Raw genomic sequence first — 11,843 nt, 5'->3', positions numbered from 1 at the left:
TCGGACTGTCCGTCCGTCTGGGGGTGAAATGATGTGCTCAACCCTACCCGAGTGCCCAACTCATCCTATACGGCCCTCCAGAATTGTGATATGAACTGAGTACCTCTATATGAAATAATAGAAACTGGAATACCATGCAGACACACAATCTCCCGGATATAAATCTCCGCCAACTGCTCCGAAGAATATGTGGTACACATAGGAATGAAATGCGCGGAGTTGGTCGGCCGATCCACAATCATCCAAATGGCATCGAACTTCTTCAAAGTCTGTGGGAGCCCAACTACGAAGTGCATGGTGATCCGCTCCCACTTCCACTCCGGAATCTCTATCTGCTGAAGCAATCGACCCGGTCTCTGGTGCTTATACTTTACCTGCTGACAATTGAGGCACCGAGCTACAAACCCAACTATATCTTTCTTTATCCACCTCCACCAATAGTGCTTCCTCAAATCCTGATACATCTTCGCGGCACCCGGATCGATGGAATACCGCGAACTATGGCCTCCTCTAGAATCAAATCGCGAAGCCCATTGATTGTAGCCTATATTATGCGATGTAGATGATATTTATGCTAGAAGTTAACCATACTTTATTAATGATTTAAGTGCTAAATGATAACAAAATGCTCTAATTAAGGTTTTTATGCTTTGCAAGAACTACTCCGAGTTAGGAGGAGGATATAGAGTGTTATGAGGTCAAAAATGAAGATACAAGGCAAATCGAGAAGAACCCGGATGAAAACGAGCAAGAAAAAGCGAAGAAAAACTGGGTAATAGTCCATCGCGACCGCGGTCGGGCTGCCGTTGGAACGCGGTGAAAGAAAGTAGAAAAATGGAATAGTCGTAAATCCCCGCGGTCGTGCCGTGGTTGTCCCGCGACCGCGGTCGATCTGGAGAAAGCCAAGAAGTTTAAGGGATAAAGTGTAAATCTTGGGAAACTTATCCTAACCCTATATATATTAAACAAATTCGCCCAAATCAAGGGGAAGCTTGTTTTTAGACTCAATCGGAGGCAAGATCAAGTGTGATAAGATCAAGACACCATTAGAGTTTTTCATTCTTCTTCTTGTTATCATTATCTTGTGAATTATGAATGATTTTATGGTTTTATCTTCTTTTACTATGAGTAGCTAAGCATTTAATCTAGGGTTTATGGAACCAATTGTTAGATGAAGTTTTGACTCAATTTTGATATAATCGAGACGGGTTTATTATATGATTGTTCAACTATATATTGTATGGTGAGTAATTGAATGGGCCCTCGATTAATCGTGTCTAATTGCCTTGTGTTGCTTGAAAAAGAATACTATGTTAGATTGTTGTTGGACAACACCACTTTTGGGTAATTGAAGAGATTCATTACTTGAACTCAAAAGGGGGGTTAGAGATAACGAAACTTTGGTGGGATAATTTAGAGCAGCATAAATTATCAGCTAGAGTAGTTCGAGAGAATGCTCTAGTAAATTATCGTAGTTGATCGAGAGATAATTGCGGTAACCCATAGCTCATAATCTTCATAGAGTATTACAGAGAGATTATAGCAAAAGAGTTACGAATTAAGCTAGCAATTGGGGAAATCAATACCCTAGATCTTTTTACCATTGAATTATCTTTAATTTGGAATATTGTTAGTTTTAATATCCGTTTACTTTAGTTAAAAAAATCTCACTGTTTATTGATAAAAATCTTGCATCTGGAAATTGTTTGAACTTGTACTAGCATCACTAAGAGTGTAATAGATAGGGTAGTTCCCTGAAAATTCGACTCCGGACATAAAAAACCGGATTATATTTGCAACGATCACTTTGTCTTTTATAAGGCATAGTTGGGCGTGATCAAATTTTGGCGTCGTTGCCGGGGAATTAACGGTGTCATTTAATGCAACTTACAAGTAGTGCTTGAATTATTAGTTTAGATCAATTTTCTACGGTGTTAAATAAATTTTCATTGAAATTCTCACATTTGAATTCTTGTGTGATTCAGGTGTATGCCTAGAAATTCTTCAAGGACTGGTGAACTGCTTGAAGGACTCTCAGACCCCGAGAAAACATTCAGGGCATTAAACCGTGCCAACAAGATGAACAAACAATCACAACAAATATACCAACTCACAACTGAAATGGACAATAGAGAAAACATCAATGTGCCAAACGAAGCAGTGGTGGCACCTCTTGTGCCAAAAGCTGCACTTTATGATTGCACAACCAATAGCTAACAACCTAGCCACTGCCATTGATGTGCCCCAAATACAAGTGGAGACATTCCAGATTACTAACAATATGCTGCATCTTTTGCAGAATAAGGGATTATTCTCTGGGTCACACATTGAAGACCCTCAACAACACTTGAATTTTTTTTGTCAATTTGTGTGACACAAAGGCAGCCAAATGTGACCCCAGAAGCCATCACGCTATTACTGTTCCCGTTCTCTGTGACTGGGCAAGCTCAGACTTGGCCGAATTCGCTCCCAATAAATTCCATTGCCACTTGGGAGGAATTAGTCAAGCAGTTCCTGAACAAGTTTTACCCGCCCAACAAGACTGCAAGACAGATTGATGAGATATTGCAGTACAAGCAGCAACCCACTGAGACCTTGCAGGAAACTTAGGAAAGATTCAAAGGGATGCTTGTGAAGTGTCCCCACCATGGTATTCCAGACTAGATGCTCGGCCAGAGATTCTACATAGATTTAGCAGACAATTTAAAAGCCAATGTAGATGCTTCAGCTGGGGGTGCATTCCTGAGCTGGACATTAACGGAGTGTAAAATCCTTCTTGTCAAGATGGCTCAAAATTCAGGGTGGATGACGAGAGGTATGACCCTGTCACCAATAGTGCATTCAGTTCCTCTTGACCCAAATAATTCACATGTAGAGAACATAGCCACACTAATGACTCAGATGAGTATACTAACAAAGAAGATTGATGAGATGGGTACAAAGCAAGTGCATATAGTTGACACAACAAATGGAGGACTGTGTACACCTTGCATTAATCAGTCTTATGTGTATTCATGGAGTGAAGAAGGTGGCAACCAAGGCTTAAGAGAGGATTTGAATTATGTCAACAATTTTGAGGGTCAGAGGAAAGGAGGACAAAAATGGGCACCAGCACCTAACCAACAATACAGACCGAACATGCCACAACCGGGAGGTATGCGGCCCCAAGGCCAAATGGTGCCATATCAGAGATAACAAGGCTATCAACAGTAGCACCAACAACAGTTGACATATCAGCCACCTCAGCAGCAACATGACAGCAACATGGTAGAAATCAGGGGTATGCTACAACAACTCATTGGAACAAATGGTAAGATGCAGGAACAGTTGGCAGTGCATGACTCAGCAATTAAGGGTATTGAAACTCAACTAGGGCAATTGTGCATGGCCTTAAATAACCGCCCCCAGGGAACATTGCCACCCGACACAAACATTAACCCCAAGGAGCAAAACCCAAATCAGTTGATGGCAGTAAGTCTCTGGAATGGGAGAGATTCAGAGAACGAGCAAGAAGTTGCTCAATCCAGAAGAGAGACTACACCTGCCACTCCAGTTCCATTAGAGACAGATGAACCAGCAGAACTCACTGAAGTGGTGGTTGAACAGGCTCAGGTTGATAAGGGGAAGGCTAAAGAAAGTGAACAAGTTGTAGAACAGGTGGTACCTCTTGTGCCACAAAATTCCAATAGAGAACAACCAACAAGCAATGGACAAAGAGTGATGCCTGCACCATTCCCTCAGAGACTGGCAAAACAAAAGAAAGAAAATCAATACAGAAAATTCATGGAGATGCTTCGTCAGATTCAATTGAATATCCCTCTGATGGATGCTTTGAGGGAAATGACAGGCTATGCACAAATGATGAAGGATCTGATGTCACGGAAATTTGACTTTCAGGACCTGTCCACAATAACTCTGACACAGACATGCAGTGCAGTAGTGACACGACCCACGACTCAAAATATGTTTGATCCAGGTAGCTTCACTATTCCGTGTACTATTGGGAGTTATGCTTTTGCAAAAGCATTGTGTGACTTAGGACCCATCATAAACTTGATGCCTTTGGCGATATATACAAAACTTGGCATTGGCAGAGCTAGACCGACTTTGATGCTATTGCAACTGGTTGACCGCACGATTAAAAGACTGACGGGGATTTTTGATGATGTGCTGCTACCAATGGGAAAGTTTGTATTCCCTGCAGACTTTGTTATTCTGGACTGTCAGGTAGATGAGGAGATACCCATCATTCTGGGGAGGCCATTCTTAGCCATTGGGAGAGCATTGAATGAATATGAAACTGGGGAATTAAAAATGAGATTAAACGATGAAGAAGTAATATTCAACGTTCAACAATCCACGAGGAGACCCAGTGAATATGAAAATTTCTCACTAGTGGAAGCTGTGGATGTGATCCTATATGAAGACGATGAGACCCTGAATGCCAAAGATCAATTGGGAGCTTGCTTGACAAATTTAGATGAGATGGATGGTAAAAGATTGGCAGAGTGGGTCATGGTACTTGAAGGCCGAGGATTCTAGAAGAGGCAGCCTGAGTTAGAGCCCCTTGAGTTAGAAAAGAGAGCTACACCACCTGCAAAACTATCAATAGAGGAACCACCACAGCTGGAGCTGAAACCGCTTCCAGCCCACCTCAGGTATAATTTCTTGGGTCCCAATTCTACTTTGCCTATTATTATATCATCTGGTTTGCTAGTTGTGCAGGTAGAACAATCAATGCAGGTGTTGCAAGAAGGGAGAACTGCCACTGTTTGGACCATGGCAGACATAAAGGGTATCAGCCTGGCCTTCTGCATGCACAAGATTCATCTGGAAGAAGGGCACAAACCTTCCAGTGAACATCAACGAAGGCTGAACCCAAATATGAAGGATGTAATGAAAAAGGAGGTAATCAAGTGGCTGCACGCGGGCATTATCTTTCCATCTCTGAAAGCAATTGGGTAAGCCCCGTCTAGTGTGTACCGAAAAAGGGTGGAATGAAAGTTGTACAAAATGAGAAGAACGAGTTGATCTCAACTCGTACAGTCATAGGGTGGTGCATTTGCATGGGTTACAGGAAATTAAATGCAACCACTCGGAAGGACCATTTACCCTTACCCTTCATATACAAGATGTTGGACATGTTAGCTGGGCGACCTTACTTTTGTTTCTTGGATGGATACTCGGGGTACAATCAGATCTCAATAGCCCCCGAAGATAGAGAGAAAACATCCTTCACATGTCCGTATGGCATCTTTGCCTTTCGGAGAATGCCCTTTGGACTTTGCAATGCACCGGCCACATTCCAGCAGTGTATGTTAGCCATTTTCACTGACATGGTCGAAGACATTATGGAGGTGATTATGGATGATTTCTCCGTGGTAGGGGATTCATTCAAAGATTGTCTTCACAACCTTAAAAGAGTGCTCAAATGCTGCGTGGAGACAAATTTGGTGCTGAACTGGGAGAAGTGCCATTTTATGGTACAAGAAGGCATAGTGTTGGGTCATAGAGTGTCCGAATGGGGATTGAAGTAGACCATGCAAAAGTTGAGGTGATTGAGAAGCTCCCAGCACCCACTTCAGTGAAGCAGTGAGAAATTTCCTTGGGCACGTCGGGTTCTACAGGCGGTTCATCAAGGATTTTTCAAAAATTGCTAACCCCTTATGTAAGCTGCTAGAAAAAGAGCAGCACTTTATGTTTTCTGATGATTGCAGGTTAGCATTTGAGGAGCTGTAGAAGTGATTGGTGACTGCACCCATCATTGTTGCACCCAACTAGGAGCAACCATTCGAGTTGATGTGCGACGCCCGTGATTATGCTATAGGAGCGTTTTTGGGGCAGCGCAAGGAGAAAATTATGCACCAAAATTACTATGCAAGCAGGACGCTTAGCGGTGCACAGCTGAGCTACACGGTCACAGAAAAGGAAATGCTCGTTGTTGTGTTTGCCTTTGACAAATTCAGGTCATATCTTATTGGCTCGAAAGTTATTGTTTATACTGACCATGCAGCCATTAGGTACTTTATTGCAAAGAAGGAGTCAAAGCCCCGCTTGATTCGCTGGGTTCTGTTACTACAAGAATTTGACCTGTAGATTCGTGATCGAAAGGGTACAAACAATCAAGTAGCAGACCACCTCTCGAGGTTTGAAGGGGCAGAAGAGAGAACGCGGGTTGAAGATATCATTGAGACATTCCTGGATTAGTGTATAAGGTGAAATCAGAGGGTCCAATTTCTTGTCATTAAGGCACTTCGGAAGATCACCTCGAAGGCTCGAGGCTGCGGCAGAGTATCCTCCCTCGAGGGTCGTCGAAACTCGACCTCATGGTAGTAATAATCACGGTAATGGTGGAAATGGGGAGTTCCCAAGGCACGTGGCTAGGGCTGACGTAGTCTAGCGGGCTACTTTGAACCCGAATCAGGGTGTCATCTAGCTGTCCCATCTCTATATCTTTGTAATGAATGTGTTCGTACTATGATGTTACCCTCCCTTTCTATATAAAAATGTTCCTTGCCAAATTGTTGGGGCCGGTTGCTTCAGTTGCTCCATACGAAATATAAAATAATATTCTCTCTGCTCTCTTACATATTCTCTTGATATTATTGCTTCCATTTATTATCTTCATTACTGTTCATCATTTATTGCTTATCATTAACCATGAAGAGCCCTCTTTGATTTTATCATAACTGTTAGTCATACTTCGATCACCCTCGATAGCTCACAGTCGAGCCCCGAAATCGACCTCGAGGCCCCTGAATCGACAATGGTCGACCAAATTCCAGGAGCGCCCCCGATCTTGAAAGGTGTGGACTCAAAGAAGTTCGTGCAGAAGCCGTTCCCACAGGAAACGGCCCGAAACCCATTCGAAAGAAGCTCATAATGCCCGACCTCCCAAAGTATAATGGAACGTCGAACCCCAACAAGCACGTCACCGCCTACACTTGTGTAGTAAAGGGAAATAACTTAAGGGACGACGAGATCGAGTCCGTCCTGCTGAAAAAGTTCGGGGAAACGCTCTCTAAAGGGGCAATGATGTGGTATCACAACCTGCCCCAAACTCGATATATTCATTTGCCATGTTAGCGGATTCTTTCATTAAGGCACATGCTGGTGCCATCAAAGTAGCAACAAGGAAATCCGACGTCTTCAAGATTAAAAAGAGAGATAATGAGATGCTACGAGAGTTCGTATCTCGCTTTCATATGGAACGAATGGAACTACCACATGTCTCCGATGACTGGGTGGTACATGCCTTCACTCAAGGTATGAACGAACGGAGCTTAGTGGCTTTGAAACAGCTGAAGCAGAACCTAGTGGAGTACCCGGCCGTAACTTGGTCGGATGTGCATAATCGACACCAGTCGAAAATCAGGGTCGAGGACGACCAGCTGGGGCCCCCCTCGGGCTCCGTATACCCAAACAGGATTCTAGCAAAGGAGCCAAAACCAAATAAAAATAGATATCAGCCATACACCGAAGATAGAAGGAACGCCCCGAGGCGTATACCACCTCGCAATGATTGAAGAATAGACCGAGGAAAGAATCCTCGGGGACTGATGAACAGTGCCGGGTTCGATAGGAACGCGGGGCCAGCGGAGGCACCTCGCTTATCAGAATACAACTTCAACGTCGATGTGTCAGACATCGTGTTCGCCATCAGCAAAATCAGGGACGCCAGATGGCCCTGGCCTATATAGTCAGATCCTTCAAAAAGGAATCATAACTTAATGTGTGAATTTCACAACACACATGACCACAGAATCGAGGATTGCCACCATCTTCGAGAAGAAGTAGCCAGGTTACTCAACAAAGGTCATCTCCGAGAATTCCTAAGTGATCGGGCCAAAAATCAGTTCCGAAAAAGAGAGAAAGCCAAGAAGAACGAAACGAATGAGCCACAACATGTAATCCACATGATCTCGAGAGGCATCGATGCCCCAATGGAACCCGTGATGAGAAGGACGAAAATATCCATCACCAGAGAAAAGCGAACCCGGGGGTATATACCCCAAGACGCCCTCACATTCAGCGAAGAGGACATTGAGACCTTGTCTCAACCTCACATTGACGCACTGGTAATCTCTTTCCTCATAAATACATTTCAAATAAAATGTGTACTCGTGGATCCAGTTAGCTCGGCCAACATTATCAGGTTGAGGGTAATAGAGCAGCTCAGACTGCTTGACCAAATCGTGCCCGCCACTCGAGTCCTCAACGGATACAACACGGCGAGTGAAACAACGAAAGGGGAAATCACCCTCCCAATCAACGTGGCCGGAACAACCCAAAATGCAAAGTTCCATGTCATCGAGGGAGACATGAGGTACAACGCCTTGCTCGGAAGGCCGTGGATACACTGATGAGAGCACTGCCATCCACCCTCCTTCAAATGATGAAATTCCCGACAAAGGATGGGATTAAAACCGTCTACAGGGAACATCATGTGGCGAGAGAAATGTTCGTGGTGCACGATGTGGCCCCAACGCCGGAACCTCCACCCTCGAAGGAGCCAAAGGATTATCAAACACTAAAATAACAATAGCAAGCTACGCCCTCGGCTAAGTCTGAACCAAGCGAAGCAAAGGACCGTACCGCATCCTCATCACAAGCGACTAGAACATATCGGACCTCAAAACGTTGCCAGCACATTCCGCGCTAAGGTATGACAATCTCCCTTTGTATTTTAGTATATACTCTATTCTGACCTCTATGCAGGCATCCGATCGAGGCAGTCGAAACGCTAAAACCAAGCTCGAAGACCTTAAGGTTTTTAACGAGGCAATGCCTATATGCTACCTAAGGAAATCTCAACGAGAATTCAAGGCTTCTTTTGCAATCAGCCTGGAATACTAGGGGGCATCCCCATGGAAGATCACCTTCTCGGAGAAGCAAAGACATGCTGAACGGGGTCTCGATAGAAAATACAATGTACCGGGCCAAAGGTCAAACGAACCGTGTCTGCATAGAACAACCAAGCTCCTATAACAGCAAATGCATGTATACTTGTACCAAATAATTGAAGAATACTTTTCATCAAAGCATTTCACGCTTCAAAAGAAACATGGTATCTTTTGCAAAAATGGCTCCTATGTCCAAATCATCCCGAAAACTCGGGGACTGGCGTCGAAAACTCAAAGCCACATCACCTCCAGATCGGAGACTCCAGAATCATAAGCCCTCGAGCGAGGCAGCACCAAGTTCACAAGTAATGGCTCCCGAGTCGGGAAACCCTCCACGGATTAGGGACTACCGTCGATCGCCATCTCCATCGTAATGGCTCCTGAGTCGGGAAACCCTCCACGGCTCGGGGACTGTTATAAATCGACATCTCCATCGTAATGGCTCCCGAGTCGGGAAACCTTCCACGGATCGGGGAATGCCGTCAATCGCCATCTCCATCGTAATGGCTCCCGAGTCGAGAAACCCTCAACGGCTCGGGGACTGCCTTCAATCGCCATCTCATCGTAATGGCTATCGTGTCAGGAAACTATCCACGGCTCGGGGACTGCCATTAATCGCCATCTCCACCGTAATGGATCCTAAGTCAAGGAACCCTCCACGGCTCAGGGACTGCCGTCAATCACCATCTCCGTCGTATTGGCTCCCGAGCCAAAAAATCCTCAATGACTCGGTGACTGTCGCCAATCACCATTCATTAAAAAACCCGAGGTCATAAGACCCCAAGCGGGCAGGCTCGATCTCGTAAGACCTACAAAAGGCAACAATAATATCTGTAAGACCTCAAGCAAAGCATGAACCATGCTTGTACCAAGCGGCAACATCTGTAAGACCTCAAGCAATGCATGAACCGTACTTGTGCCAAGTATTGAAAATTGTAAGACCTCAAAGGCATGAAAATTTTGTAAGACCTTACCAAAGGCATAAACCCGATCTCAAAGTAAAGGCTATATATCGAACTTGTAAGACCCCTAAAAGGCATACCCTCGATATAGATGCCGAAACTACTTAACTCGGGATCAAAAATAGCTCCGACCAAACACAAATGACTACAGTCATGAGGCTGTACTAGCCAAACTAATGCGATTCGGGGACGCCTGGCAGTCGCTACAAAATCAAAGGCCTTCAATTACTTCGAATCTACTTTGAAAAGAACCGGTTAAATAGGCTACCCTCGACATAGGCAAAAGAGCTTCGACCATGTCAGCTCCTAAACACTGGCTTCGAGATACTCAGCCTCCGAGCCAAACCTCCTGAGGTGCTCGATCATCGCCATATAATGACTCACAATCGAGGTTTTTTATTAAACCGTCGAAGAGTTAGGCAAACACTTTCAAAAAATCCTTATCGAGGGAAAAATAAAGCCTACAGAAACGGTCTCATCGACCCAAGGCGTAAGAGCCATTGTCGCCAGCCCACATAAAAGGTTGCATCGACCCAAGGCGTAAGAGCCATTGTCGCTAGCCCACACAAATCAAAAACTTGAGGGACGAATGAGCTCGAGTCGTAGCCCGATTTGGAGGCTGAACCCAAAACAGTAAACTAATATGCCTAAGAGCAAAGCATAAGAGCCATCGTCGCCAGCCTAATGAGCCTTAGGGCCACACACATAAAAGGTCACTTCGACCCAAGGAGTAAGAGCCATTGTACCCAACCTCATGAGCCCCAGATCTCGGCAAATAGAAACCTAGAAGATACAAAATCGCGAGGTTTCCCCCTTATATATACATGTAATAAAATACAAGCTCCATTCACGGCATACTATAAAAGTTATAAACACAGAGACAAAAAAGGAAATAAACATCCCCTCGGGGACTATGGCCCGACGGCCCCATCCTCTCCATCTTTGGCATCGGACAGAAGGAACTTGGCATCGTACTCCTCCGCTTTGGCTTGCTTGATCTCTTCTGAAAGATCGAAACCCATGGCATGAATTTCCTCGAGGGCCTCCCTCCGAGATTTTCACTTCACGTACACTTTATAGCTGCTCGCACGACCAAGGGTTCTCCTCAGCTAAGCTCTAGCAGCGGCAGTGCGCTTCAAATAGGTCGCCACTTTCTGGCCTGCCCTAGTGCCGCTCATTACAGCCTTGGCCCGGGCATTCACCACCTTGGCCTTCGTCTTCGAAATCTCGAACTCGAGCCTTGTGATCATATTCGCTCATGCAGAACCGTTCGCACCAGCAGTCTAGATTTGCATCTCGAGGGCAGAAGCCTTAGCCAAAGCACTCTCCTGGGCTGCAACTTGAGCATCTATGTGAGCCCGCAGCTCGTTAAACTCACGTTTGGCCCGGCCAACTTCGCCCTAAAATCGTTCCAGCTCCTCCGTTTTGATCTCCAACTGAAATATTGAAACATTAATCCCCGCAAATGAAAGGAGGAGTGTACGTCAACATGAATTACAGGATACCTGTCTTTCGAGGCGGCTCTCGCAGCTCCAGCTCTGATCCGCCTCACACCGCAGGGATACCAGCTCGTTTTCCTTTCTCACGCAAAGAAGCTTAAGGGATTTCTCCCTATCCGAAGCCTTTCGCAACCTAGCCTCATACCGAAGCAGCTCGGACGTAAGCCTATCAAAGGCCTGCGAAAGAAAATTCAATAAGAAAGGAAGAGCATGAAACCTGAATAATCCTATGCCAGTTACCGAAGCTTACCATAAAGACAAGCCGTTGCGCTTCGCCAAAGGCCGAGCCAACGTCCTATGGCCCAATGTCCTCAGAAGTGCCCTTGGTTTGAAAAGAAGAAGGCTCTACGTGTTTCTCGCCCTTTGAAGTACCTTCAGCAGAAACGGGTAATGTCCTTTTCGAAAACAGAGGCCTCCGAAGCCGGATGATTGGTCGAATCGCCTCTTTTGAACCGCTGAGAAGGACTTGCCCCGCTGCG

Source organism: Nicotiana attenuata, unplaced genomic scaffold (assembly GCF_001879085.1).
Source record: "Nicotiana attenuata strain UT unplaced genomic scaffold, NIATTr2, whole genome shotgun sequence".
Lineage (NCBI taxonomy): Eukaryota > Viridiplantae > Streptophyta > Magnoliopsida > Solanales > Solanaceae > Nicotiana > Nicotiana attenuata.
Note: the sequence above shows the minus strand (reverse complement) of the source record.